At 34.4% G+C, this 12,477-nt stretch overlaps 1 non-coding gene across 1 annotated transcript; it reads left to right on the top strand.

Annotated features, from left to right (window-relative positions):
* The first annotated feature begins 10,152 nt into the window (after positions 1-10,152).
* Positions 10,153-10,259, top strand: LOC120268673. The gene has a single exon (XR_005538984.1). It is a non-coding gene; the product is annotated as a small nucleolar RNA R71 (small nucleolar RNA).
* The last annotated feature ends 2,218 nt before the right edge of the window (positions 10,260-12,477 follow it).

A 12,477-nucleotide genomic window follows, 5' to 3' on the forward strand; every position in this document is an offset into this window, starting at 1 on the left:
ATAATGATTAGGACCCAACAAAAACTAGACATTTTGAAAAAAAAAAATATATAGGATTAGTTTTGATTAAAAAGTATATATTTAAAACAAAAGAAGATTAGCCTTATCAGTTTATAACTGAGACATTCAAAAATGAAATGGAGAAACAGCTTTAGTGGGAAAAAGTGGCAAACCAGCCTCTAGCCTTTATTCAAAATAGGATTCCTAAAAGAAAATATAGGGGTTAAATTTTTTGATGAAAGGAATATGAGATAATATAAGAAAACAAAATATTATTGATTAAAGATTAAATAAAATAGATTGAAGTTTTGATTCATCTAAAAAGAAAACAAGGATTATGTTTTGATGAAAAATAGGAGCCACCCAAAGAAAATACAGATTACCTTTCTGAATCTAAAACTAAACATTCCGAAAGATTATATTATATATTGTATTTTGAGAATCCAAGATTAGGGTTTTAAGAAGAAGATTACAAAAGTATAATAGTAGTAGTTTGTTCTGAAAATATTATATCTTATTTTTAGCAAGATAGATTTCAAGGTCCAACAAAACCTGATCAAAGGATGCATATAAAACTAGTAGATACCAAAAAAAGAACCCCATTAAAAAATATGTTTTAATGTCCCATTTTATCAAATGGCACTGACTAATATTATCAAAAAGAGAATTGAGCTCAAAAACCAGAATATAGATTGGACAATTATTATAAGAAACAAAGTATTAGTTTGGATTAAAATCAATGAAAACAGTGTATATCGGGTATAGTGGATTAGCAATTGTCAAAAATAGCAGATATTCAAAAAGAAAAAGGGTTAGGTTCACTGAAAAGTTAGGAGTCATTCGAAAGGAAAACAAAGACATGAAGAACGGAAGTTTCGATTGATGTCATTAGGAGACATTATGGGAAAAGAAACATAGGATTAATACTTAATACTAAAATTGGTGGCATTTTGAATAAAAACATAGGACAGTTAGGAATGTTCCACATTTTTAACTTAAAAATCTAACTTAATGTCCAATTCTCAACTGTGAATTATAACCTTCCAGTTTTCTTTTGAATGCCTTGTATTTTAAATCATTACAACCTAACCTATGTCTCTTTTGGAATTTTGCTATTTCGAATCAAAACACAATATGTTTCTTCGAAAAGTTCAATATCTTTCAATCAAAACCTAAATTCTATTTTCCGAGAAAAGGAGACATTTCCAAAAGAAAAAACATTACTACTCCTATCTTTCAACTTTAAATAGGAAATCATTTGTTTTTCTTTTCTCAAATTTCTATATTTTTCAACTAAAACCAAGAATCTTTTCTCCTTTTTGGTATTGTCTCAAGTTTTGAAACAAAACCCTAAATCCTAATAAGTTTTTATATTAATGCCTCATATTTTCAGCTCAAAAATGTTTTATCCTATGTTTTTTGGGAAATATTCAAGGCTTTTAAATTGTAATAATCCAGCGCTTAATAAATGGCTCTTGGCTTTTCAATCAAAACCCCTCATTCCTATTTTTTTTTTTTTTTTTTCAGAATGAATTTATTTTTCAACTAAAAATTAACTTGGCCCTTTTCTTTGGTTTGTATACGGTGTTTTGACAGTAATGTTCCAATCAAACAGGGCCACCAAGTTCAGAACGGGTTCCACTAAGATCTGCACCAATCAATTAGTAATCAAAAACATTCAATATTTTGACCCAGCCCAAAGAACTGTGTTTTGTGTCCAACATCTCAAAAATCAAATTTTGCGGTTTATAGATGATTATTTTTCACTCAAACCCCTAAATTAAGTTTTGAATTATTAAAGATTGAAAATATGATATTCCAAAGGAATAGAAAGGATTAGATTTTTGATTAAAAAATAGTTAACATTTTCAAAACAAACATAGGCTTAGTGTTTTGATTGAAAATATGAGACATTTCAAAAATAAAACAATGACTAGGGTTTTCATTCAAAAAAAGAGAATATTCCCAAAACAAAACATAGGATTAGTGTTTTCATTTAAAAATATGAGAAATTTTAAAAAAAAATATAGGATTGGAGTTTTGATTGAAAAATAGAAGACATTACTACAAAAAAACACAGGATTAAGGTTTTGATTTCAAACTAAAAAATAGGGGGACATTTCCAAAAGAAAACATAGGATTAGGCTTTTCTTTAAAAAAAGGAGGCATGACGAAAAGAAAATATTAGATTAGAGTATTGATTCTAAAATAGTAGACATTAAGAAAACAAAACAAAGAATTCATGTTTTCATTCAAAACTGATAAATAGGAGATATTAAGAAAAGAAAACATACAATTATTGTTTTGATTGAAAATATGAGACATTTTGAAAAGAAAACATAGGATTAGAATTTTGTTTGATAAATTGGAGACATTACTATAATAAAACATAGTATTATAGTTTTTATTAAAAATAAAAAGTAATAGGGGGCAATTTCAAAAGAAAATATAGGATTAGTGTTTTGATTCCAAAAGAGCTGACATTCCAAAAAGAAAAGATAAGATTAGATTTTTGATTGAAAAATAGGATCCATTCTGATAGGAATAGGGTTTTGATTGAAAAGTAAGAGGCATTACAAACAAAAAACATCGGATTATTATTTTAATTTAAAAATAGCAGATATTCCCAAAAAAAACATAGGATAAGCATTTTGACTGAAAAATATGAGGCATTAATATAAGAAAACGTAGGATTAGGGTTTTGTTTCAAAACTAGCAGACAATACCAAAAAAAGGAAAAGATTATGGTTTTGATTGAAAAATATGAGAAATTTCGAAAAGAAAAACAAATGATTTCTATTTTGATTGAAAGATAGGGTAGTAATGTTTTTTCTTTTGGAAATGTCTCCTTTCTATCGAAAATAGAATTTGGGTTTTGATTGAAAGATATTAGACTTTTCGAAAAGAAAACATATGATTATTGTTTTGATTTGAAAATAGCAAAGATTCCCAAAAGAAGACATAGGTTACAATTGTGATTGAAATATAAGAGACATTCAAAAAAGAAAACAGAGGATTACAGTCTTGATTGAAAATTAGGACACATTCTGATTAGATTTTTTATTAAAAAGTAGTAGACATTCCCTAACTTTAATCCTATGTTTTTTTATTCAAAATGCCACCAATTTTTTAATCAAAATGTTAATCCTATGTTTTCTTTTCGCAATGTCTCCTAACTGTCAATCAAAACCCGTTCTTCATGTCTTTGTTTTTCCTTTCAGAATGACTCCTAACTTTCAATCAAAACCTAACCCTTTTTTCTTTTCAGAATATCTGCTATTTTTCAAACAAAACCTTAATCCTATGTTTTCCTTTTGAAATGTCTGCTATTTTTTCAGTTTTTAATCCAAACCCTAATCCTTTGTTTTCTTATAGTAATGTCTCTCATTTTTCAATCAAAACCATAATCCTATGGATTCTTTTTCGAGTGTCTACTATTTTTATTTAAAACTCTAATCCTATGTTTTATTTTTTAATTCGCATATTTTTTAATCAAACCTTAATCCAATGTTTTTTTATATTAATGTCATCTATTTTTCAATCAAAACTCTAATCCTATGTTTTTTGTTTTAAGAATGTCTGCTGTTTTTTATTAAAAAAAATGAGACATTCAAAAACATATTTTTAGTAGGGTTTCTTTTTTTTTCTTTTTTTTTAAATGTCTACTAGTTTTTATTAAAAAATCTAATTATATGTTTTCTTATACTAATGCCTCCTATTTTTCAATCAAAACCCTAATACTTTGTTTTCTTTTAGGAATGCCTGCAATATTTAAATCAAAACCTTAATCCTATGCTTTATTTTTACTTTCCTAAATAATCCTAAGTTTTTTATTCAAAAACATTGGATTGAAAACACTAATCCTATGTTTTGTATGCCAAATAGGAGGTATTATGAATGATAGTTTGAAATGGCTCCTATTTTTTTGAATCAAAACTCTAATCCTTTATCTTATTAAAAAATAGGAATGTCATCTATTTTTCATTCAAACCACTAATGCTATGCTTTTTATAGTAATGTCTGCTATTTTTATAACAAAACCCTAATCTTAAGTTCTCTTTTGGGGATGTCTCCTACTTTTGAATCAAAAATATAATCTTATGTTTTCTTTTTATAATGTCTCAAAAAATATAATCTTATGTTTTTTTTCATAATGTCTCATATTTTTTAATCAAAACTCTAATCCTTTGTTTTCTTTTCAGAATGTTTTAGTTTTTTGAATCAAAACAGTAATCTTATGTTTTCTTTTCGGAATGGCTCCTATTTTTTAATCAAAAACATAATCCTTGCTTTTCTTTTCCGAATGGCTGCTATTTTCGAATCAAAACCCTAATCTTATATTTTATTTTGGAAATTTCAGCTATTTTTCGGTTTTTAATCAATACCGTAATACTTTGTTTTCTTATAGTAGTGTCTCATATTCCTTTCAATCAAAAATTTAACCCTATGTTTTCTTTTAGGAATGCCTCCTATTTTTGAATAAAACCCTAAGAATATGATTTCTTTTCGCAATGTCTCATATTTTTGTTTTACTAAAAACACTAATTCTATATTTTCTTTTTTGAATGTCTCCGATTTATCAGCTTCCAATCAAAACCCTAATCTTATGTTTTATTTTAAATATGTCTCGTATTTTTTAATCAAAACTATAATCCTATATTTTTTTTTCAAAATGTCTCATATTTTTTAATTGAATCCTAATCGTATGGTTTTCTTTCAGAATGTCTCCTATTTTTTAGTTTTGAAAGAAAACCGTAATACTTTGCTATCTTTTTGGAATGTCTCCTATTTTTTAAAATAGACCCTAATCCTATGCTTTCTGTTCGATATGTTTCCTATTTTTCATCTAAAACACTAATCCTATGTTTTCTGTTCGATATGTTCTCCTATTTTTCAACTAAAACACTAATCCTACGTTTTCTGTTCGTTATGTTCTCCTATTTTTCAATTTTTCAATGAAACCCTTAATTCTATATTTTTTTTTATAATGTATGCTTTTTTTAATCAAAATCTCAATCCAAAGTTTCCTATGAATAATGTCTCATATTTTTGAATGAAAGCACCTATTTCTCATATTTTTTGAAATCAAAACCCTACTCCTAAGTTTTTACTTTGGAATGAATATAATTTTTTAATGAAAACACCAATCCTATATTTTCTTTTTGGAATGCCTCTTATCCTAATATTATATATTTTTCTTTTTGGGAGTGTCTGTTTTTTTTAATCAAAACAATAATTGATGTGTTCTCCGTAAGTACACGGGTCACACAGAAATAATACAGTCGTACCCCGTGAGGGGTAGGGTTGACGAACCACAGGGATTGGACTTAAAGTACTAATTTTTCTTCTATTGTTCAGCTAATCAAAGATTGGATTAAGGTTGAATTAAAAATGAAACAACAAAGGAGAGGAATGATGGTAATGACAGGGGGATTAGGATCGAGATTTACAACAACAAAAAGAGGAAAGCCCCGGGATGATTTTTATGAGTTATAGCATGCTGACTTGATTCTAAAGCCTATTGGTGCATCTATGGTTCTTAAATATACCAAGTTTTGCGAAGATAACTAGATTACTTAAGAAACTGTGGAAATCAAACACTTCAAGTTATGCAAACACATGATTAACACAAGAAACCAAAAGAACACTCCAAACAATAAGATCAAGTATTCAAGGAATTTAAAAGAACATAGTTCACATCCTTAGGCACAATGGATGGTTAGCCCCTCCTGGATGGGTACAATGAGGAAAACAAAGATGAAGAGCTAGAGAAAGAAGCACAACTCCCTTCTTCTCAAGATAATCTTTCTTGCCAAGCTCCGTATGCTAATCCCACTTCTCTTATGCCTTTAACTCATCCTTGATCCGCTTAGAAAGCATGGTAAAGCCTGATCTTTGCTCTCCTCAAAGTTCTTCTTGCGGAGATTACAATTCCCGAACAAAAAGATTAGAGCAAAATCCAGAAATTGGAGTTAAAAAGGGGTTGACTTTGAGCTCGACACAAGCTAAGCATGGTCGTGCTTAAACTATGTTTTCTTGGTTAGGATTTTGAGTCAATGGTCTAAGTGCTCACCTGGAATCTCAAGTGGGAGGAAGCACGGTCATACTTAGACAATGCTCCGCTTGAGCACAACCATGCTAAGCGCACCCAACGTGTGCTTCCCCTGTTGAGCAAAAAATACCCCCATCCTGAGATTTCCATGGGGAGGAGCACGATCGTGCTCCGTCCGTGTTTGGCCTGGTGACACCTCCTGCAAGCTTTATCACTCGGTCGTCATGAGGGTGGAGTATTAAGGGGGGACAGAGCACGACCGTGCTATGGTGCGCTGAGCTTGAAAACTTAGAAATTTCTCCAATCTTCCCTTGTTTGCTAACTTGAGTGACTCCTAATTGCTTTGAACACCCCAATTCCTATATTATTAACAAATATACACATAATAGCACCGAATATATACAAAGATGACCTAAAAGGCAAGCAAAAGCATGAATTGAGGGTAAGTAAACATGCTATGAGTAGCACTCACCAAAATACCCCCACACTTGAATCGTTGCTTGTCCTTAAGCAATCTCACATCGATCAATAAAACAAAAGATGAGTGCATCACCTCTGATGTCAAGAGAATAGAAACTTCTTTAACATAATTGGAACAATGAGGGTTAGAAAACAACAAGAATGCTCAATAAAAGGCTATACTCTTACTTCAAAGACCTTGTGTGTGCAAACCCTAAATTGAGTAGCCCAAAGTCATAAGGAGTCAACCTAGAAACATTAGACCTTAAATTAACTATTAATAGTGGGTAGTAGCTTCATACACCCTAGAGGTAGGCTTCTCTCCTAGTAGATCATCAAATGTACACTTGTAATGCACAAAATTTGGCTACTCAAGAGTAGCTTTCACTCTTCTAGGGTGATAGCTCTTTCTACAATCTTTTTACAACATATTTACAAAGAACCGGTAGGGCATTCCACAAGGAATCCGACTATATGTTTTTCTTAATATTAAAATGTCCTCCTAAGCCAAAAGGGGTTTTGTCCTAAAAACAGGTGGCGTCACAATTAGGGTCTAGCGATGAACTTGAGCCTTCAAAGTAAGAGTGAGTCTATAATATGGATGCCAATAAATCACTTACACACATTTGTCCACCTACGCATAAGAAGTTCCATGTGTAATCAAATCATTGATAATCATTAGATAGACACTCATCCCAAGAAGAACAAGCATGAAACCCTCCTCCACACTTGAATGCTACATTGTCCTCAATGTAGAAATGAGTGACATCTATAAACATAATTGAGACAACAAAAGATCATGGGGGTTAAAAGGACTTTTATGTACATGGAGGGTGATGTTGCCGCTCTCAAAGTGTGTACTGTTCAACTCCAAGCATCCACACAATCCCTAAAATGACTGGAGAGACATAAATGAAATCCCGGGAATCAAAATAGCATAAGAAAAAGTAAACAAAGTGAAAAAACAAAGCAAATCTAACAAAAACCAAAATGTAGCAGGGGACTCCCCTTGCTAACCATGTACAAGGCTAAAAAATAAAATCACCAAAAACAAGTCTAAAAGAAGAAGTAATGTTGTCCCAATTAATAATAATCACTCCCTGGATGCTCATCATCTCCAGAAGAAGTAGATGAACAGGACTGAGACTCCCCTAAATTAGAAGTATCAACCCCAATGTGACAGGTGGGTCACTCCAGAGAACCAGGTTCAGGTCACAGACGCATACGCAAGTGCTCGATAATACAAGTCACACTTCGCTGAAGCTATCGGAAGAAGTGGATGAATATGTAACATGATCCGAAGGGCGAGAGAAAGTATGGGGCGTCAGAGGTAAGCCTTGACGAGACATAGTAGCAGCCTGGGAAGGAGAAGGAACATCAGCAATATTAAGAGCAACATCGGTGAAAGGGTTAAGGTGTTGTCGAACTCTATACTCAACCCCCTAGCTGTCTGAACCTGTTACAACATCCCCATAGATCACAAGGTCTCAAGAGTCATGGATGCAACCCAGCCGATCACCCAGATATGGTTTGTCCCTTCAAGAACGCCTATGCGTCTAATTAGACGCGTGATGTAGGGACCGACAAAAAAGAAGGCAATATGAGGGTTAGTCCCCTGATGAGAGATGGAGATGGCTACCTCGTACCCCAAATGCAGATGAAATGCGTCCATTATGCTTAGTAGAAAATCAAAGTCACGGTGACTGACTACTCGAGTACTCATTGCCGCATCCTGTAAGCATGTAGTCGACGACGAAATGGACGTAACGCAATGGTGGAGTGCAGAGGGTGGTGGCCTTGGTCTTGCTGGGGTCATAAACAGGAGCGATACTCAACCAGCTCCAGGCATCTTCAAGGGGTTCTCCAGTCGAATGGAGAAGTTGTTAGACTCATCCAGTGCATCACGCCATACACCTGAACCTAAATAAAATTGGAGCGATAGAATGCAACGGTTCCCAGGACTATTCAAAAGAGGACAACACCTCTAGCGCTAGCTACTCGCTACACGTCACTGATTTGGAAAAGCTGTTGCCAGGCACCGGCACTCAATAATTACCAGACCTCTGCTTTCTAAGCAAATCCCATGGAGTACATCCTAATCAATCTCTCGTGACTAGCCAAAACGACAATGAAAGTCATGCATAGCGCTCCTGGTGAATCTTGGTATGAAAGGTAGGCGAGTAATCAATAGCAGTAGTGGGTGCCTATGTTCAAAGCCTCTTGGATACAATTTGTTTCCTGGGCATGATCTGTAAAAGGAAATAGACATGATCAATACTCAGATACCCAAGAAAACAGGAGGAGCACAGTCGTGCCAAGGGCACTAAAGACCATGCTCAACTCGGGAAACAGGGCGTGTTTCCAGTGAAAATACAAAGGGAATCAGAAGAACATGATCGTGCTTCGTTGGAACAAGATCGTGCTTTTAGCGACCATCTTTCTCGATGAGCCTGTTCTCTTTTACACTTGAGATCCAATAATAACGAGGCAATCAGTGAAGAAAACAAGCACAGGGAGATGAAACAAACATGAAATCATGAAATGGCTAAACAAAGAGACTCCAAAACCAAAATCGCGAAGAGGAGCGGTGCCTTACTGAGGTCGACGAAGTAGAACTGAAAACAACGATCAAAAACAAATGAGACTAATGAGAAACAAAAGACACTCGTGCAAAATTATAGCTGAAGAGGATAAGGTGAAAAGCTGTGATAAAAAATAAAGTGATGTGACTGGCGGCGGCTAGGGTTGAAGAAAAATGGTTTGAAATTGAAGAGTTGCCATAGAGCACGCCAAGAGTATATTCATGCTCTGGACAACAGGGTTAGGGGAAATGAATTAGGGCAACACGATCGTGGTAAATGTGTGTCCTTCCCCTTGGAAAACTCATGAGAAATCTCCCAAAAAATAAAAGAAGTAACACACGATCATGCAAAACACACGAAATCCATGTTGACCCACCTGCCATGCCCGTGCTAAGCCCATGCTTGCCCTAGAATGCTTCAGAAAGTGAAGCTAGTGAGTATTAGTGGGACAAGCAACAGTGTGCTCAGCCCGTGCTTATCCTGAAATTTTCCAGGACAAAGGTTCTCCTCCCTTTAGACAACTAAAGGTACATACAAGGGAATTTGGAAAGTTTCAGCAAGCTAAATTGGTAAAAGGACACCCTGAGAGATGAAAAATGAGTGAAGCCTCCGCAAATATAGAGACGAATCTAAAAAAACAAAAAGAAACACTACAAGTTGGGTTGTCTCGCAAGAAACGCTACAAAACAATATCCACTTGTTTTAATAGTCCAATACCTATATTAGCAAAGCCACCAGTCTCACTTCGAGAAACCCAGCTATCTCTAGATGGTCCACTAACTTGGGTAATCGATTACAGTAAATCCAATCTCTTCGTGATGGCTTCAACCAATGTGGCCAAGGTGGTGACAACATCCACTTGGTAAATTCTGGCTTCCTTTCCCGGTTTGCTCCTCTCATAACTCCATTGATAGCCATTGTTTGACATCTCTTTGATTAAAGTGTATGCCGCACTTGGTTGTTTATTGTACAACGATCCTCCTGAGGCTGTGTTAAGCATTTGTTTAGTAGCAATGTTCAATCCATTATAAAAAAATCTGGATTTGCATCCGTTCCACAATTCCATGAGGCGGGCATTTCCTCAAAATTTCCTTGTACCTCTCCCAAGCATCGTACAAAGATTCAGACTTTAACTACACAAAGTATGAGATGTCACTCCTCAACATATTAATCAATTGCTGAGGGGGTGGGGAGTATCTTGCGATAAAAGTTTCCCACGTTTGCTTCCATATTGTCAAAGACCCTTGCGGCAAGGAACTTAGCCACTGCTTGGCCCTTCCTCGCAACAAGAATGGAAAGAGTCGAAGGCAAATAGCATCCTCAGATATGTTATTTACCTTAAAAGTATCGTAAATCTCAAGGAAACGCCTCAAATGTTTTTATGGGTCTTCATCGTGAAATCCATCTAACTGACATATCTGCTGTACCATCTGAATATAATTTGGCTTCAGATCAAAATTGTTTGCAGCAACTGGAGGGTGAATAATACTAGACCCCACTCCCTTCAAGCTTGGTCATGAATAATCTGAAATACCTTGCTGTTCATTCCTGGCCATATCTTCTTCATAACCAACTTCCACACTGATCTCCACTAACCCTATTTCACTCAAATTAATCTGTCTGATTCTTCTTTTGAAATTCCTCTCAATTTCTAGATCAAGATTCGCCAATGGATAAGATGTACTTTCATGGGTCATACAATTGTGCCTATGCCCGATAAGATAGATCAATGTAAGCTTAAGAAAGAAGAATGAATAAAAATAGAAAGAAAGCTAAAATAATGAATAAAACTGACAGGAAAACATGTTTTCACAAAGATAAATAGTATTAAGAAACTAAATTACCAAAATCCAAATTTTATTAAAATTGGCAATCCCCGGTAACGGCACCAAAAACATGATGTGTTTGACGCAAGTTAAGGGTCGCATACAAGTAATACAGTGGTACCCCGCAAGGTGTAGGGTTGTCGAATCACATGGATTGGACTTAAAGTACTAATTTTTCTTTTGATATTCAGCTAATCAAAAATTGAAATGAGGTTGAATTAAAAATAAAACAACAAAGGAGAGGAATGATGGTAATGACATGGGGATTAGGATCGAGATTTCAACAACAAAAGAGCACTTCCCGAGGATGATTCGTATGAGTTATAGCATGCTGTCTTGATTCTAAAGCCTACTAGGTACATTCTATGGTTCAAGTGTGTGCTCAAGAGCAATGTTGCTTCTATGGTTCTCAAATACACCAAGTTTTGCAAAGATAACTAGATTACTTAAGCAACTGTGCAAATCAAACACATCAAGTTATGCAAACACATAATTAATACAAGAAACCAAAAGAACTTTGCAAACATTAAGATCAAGTAGTCAAAGCATACAAAACAACATAGTTCACATACCGGGTTACTGGGGATTGTTAGCATCTCATGGATAGGTACAACGAGGAAAACAAAGATGAAGAACTTGAGAAAGAAGACATGTCTCCTTTCTTCTCAAGACAATCTTCCTCATCGAGCTCCGTATGCTAACCCCACTTCTCTTGTGCCACTCATCCTTAATCCACTTAGAAGGCATGGTGAAGCCTGATCTTCACTTTCCTTAAAGTTTTCCCCTGATGGAGATTAAAATCCCCGAACAAAAAGATCAGAGCAAACCCTACAAATTGGATTTAAAAAGGACTGACTTCGAGCTCGATACAGGCTAAGCACGGTCGTGCTTAGACAATGTTTTCTTGGTTAGTATTTTGAGTGAATCGGCTAAGGGCTCGCCTAGAATCTCTAGTGGAAGGAAACATGGTCATGCTTAGACCATACTCTGCTTTAGCGCGATCATGCTACGAGCACCCAGCGCATGCTACCCCTGTTGAGCAGAATATACCAAGCTTGAGATTTCCAACTAAGGGAGCACGAGCGTGATCCGACCGTGTTTGGCATGGTGACACCCCCCTACAAGCTTTAACACTCGCCCATCATGACTAATCCTATATTTTATTTTTGGAATGTCTATTGTTTTCATATCAAAACTATAATCATATTTTTCTTTTATTAATGTCTTGTATTTTACATTCAAAACACTATTCCTATGTTTTCTTATAGTAATGGCCTCTATTTTTAATTTAAAACAGTGATCCTATGTTTTCTTTTCAAATTGTCTCATATTTTTTTAATCAAAACTCTAATCCTATGTTTTCTCCTCGGAATGCCTACTATTTTTGAATCAAAACCTTAAACCTATGTTATTTTTATAGTAATGTCTCCTATTTTTTAATCAAAATCCTAATCATAATCTTATGTTTTCTTTTAGAAATGTCTCATATTTTTTAAAAAAGTGACATTTCCAAAAGAAAACATTACTAATCCTATTTTTCAGTCAAAACCTTAATCCT

This window comes from Dioscorea cayenensis, chromosome 1, assembly GCF_009730915.1.
Source record: "Dioscorea cayenensis subsp. rotundata cultivar TDr96_F1 chromosome 1, TDr96_F1_v2_PseudoChromosome.rev07_lg8_w22 25.fasta, whole genome shotgun sequence".
NCBI lineage: Eukaryota > Viridiplantae > Streptophyta > Magnoliopsida > Dioscoreales > Dioscoreaceae > Dioscorea > Dioscorea cayenensis.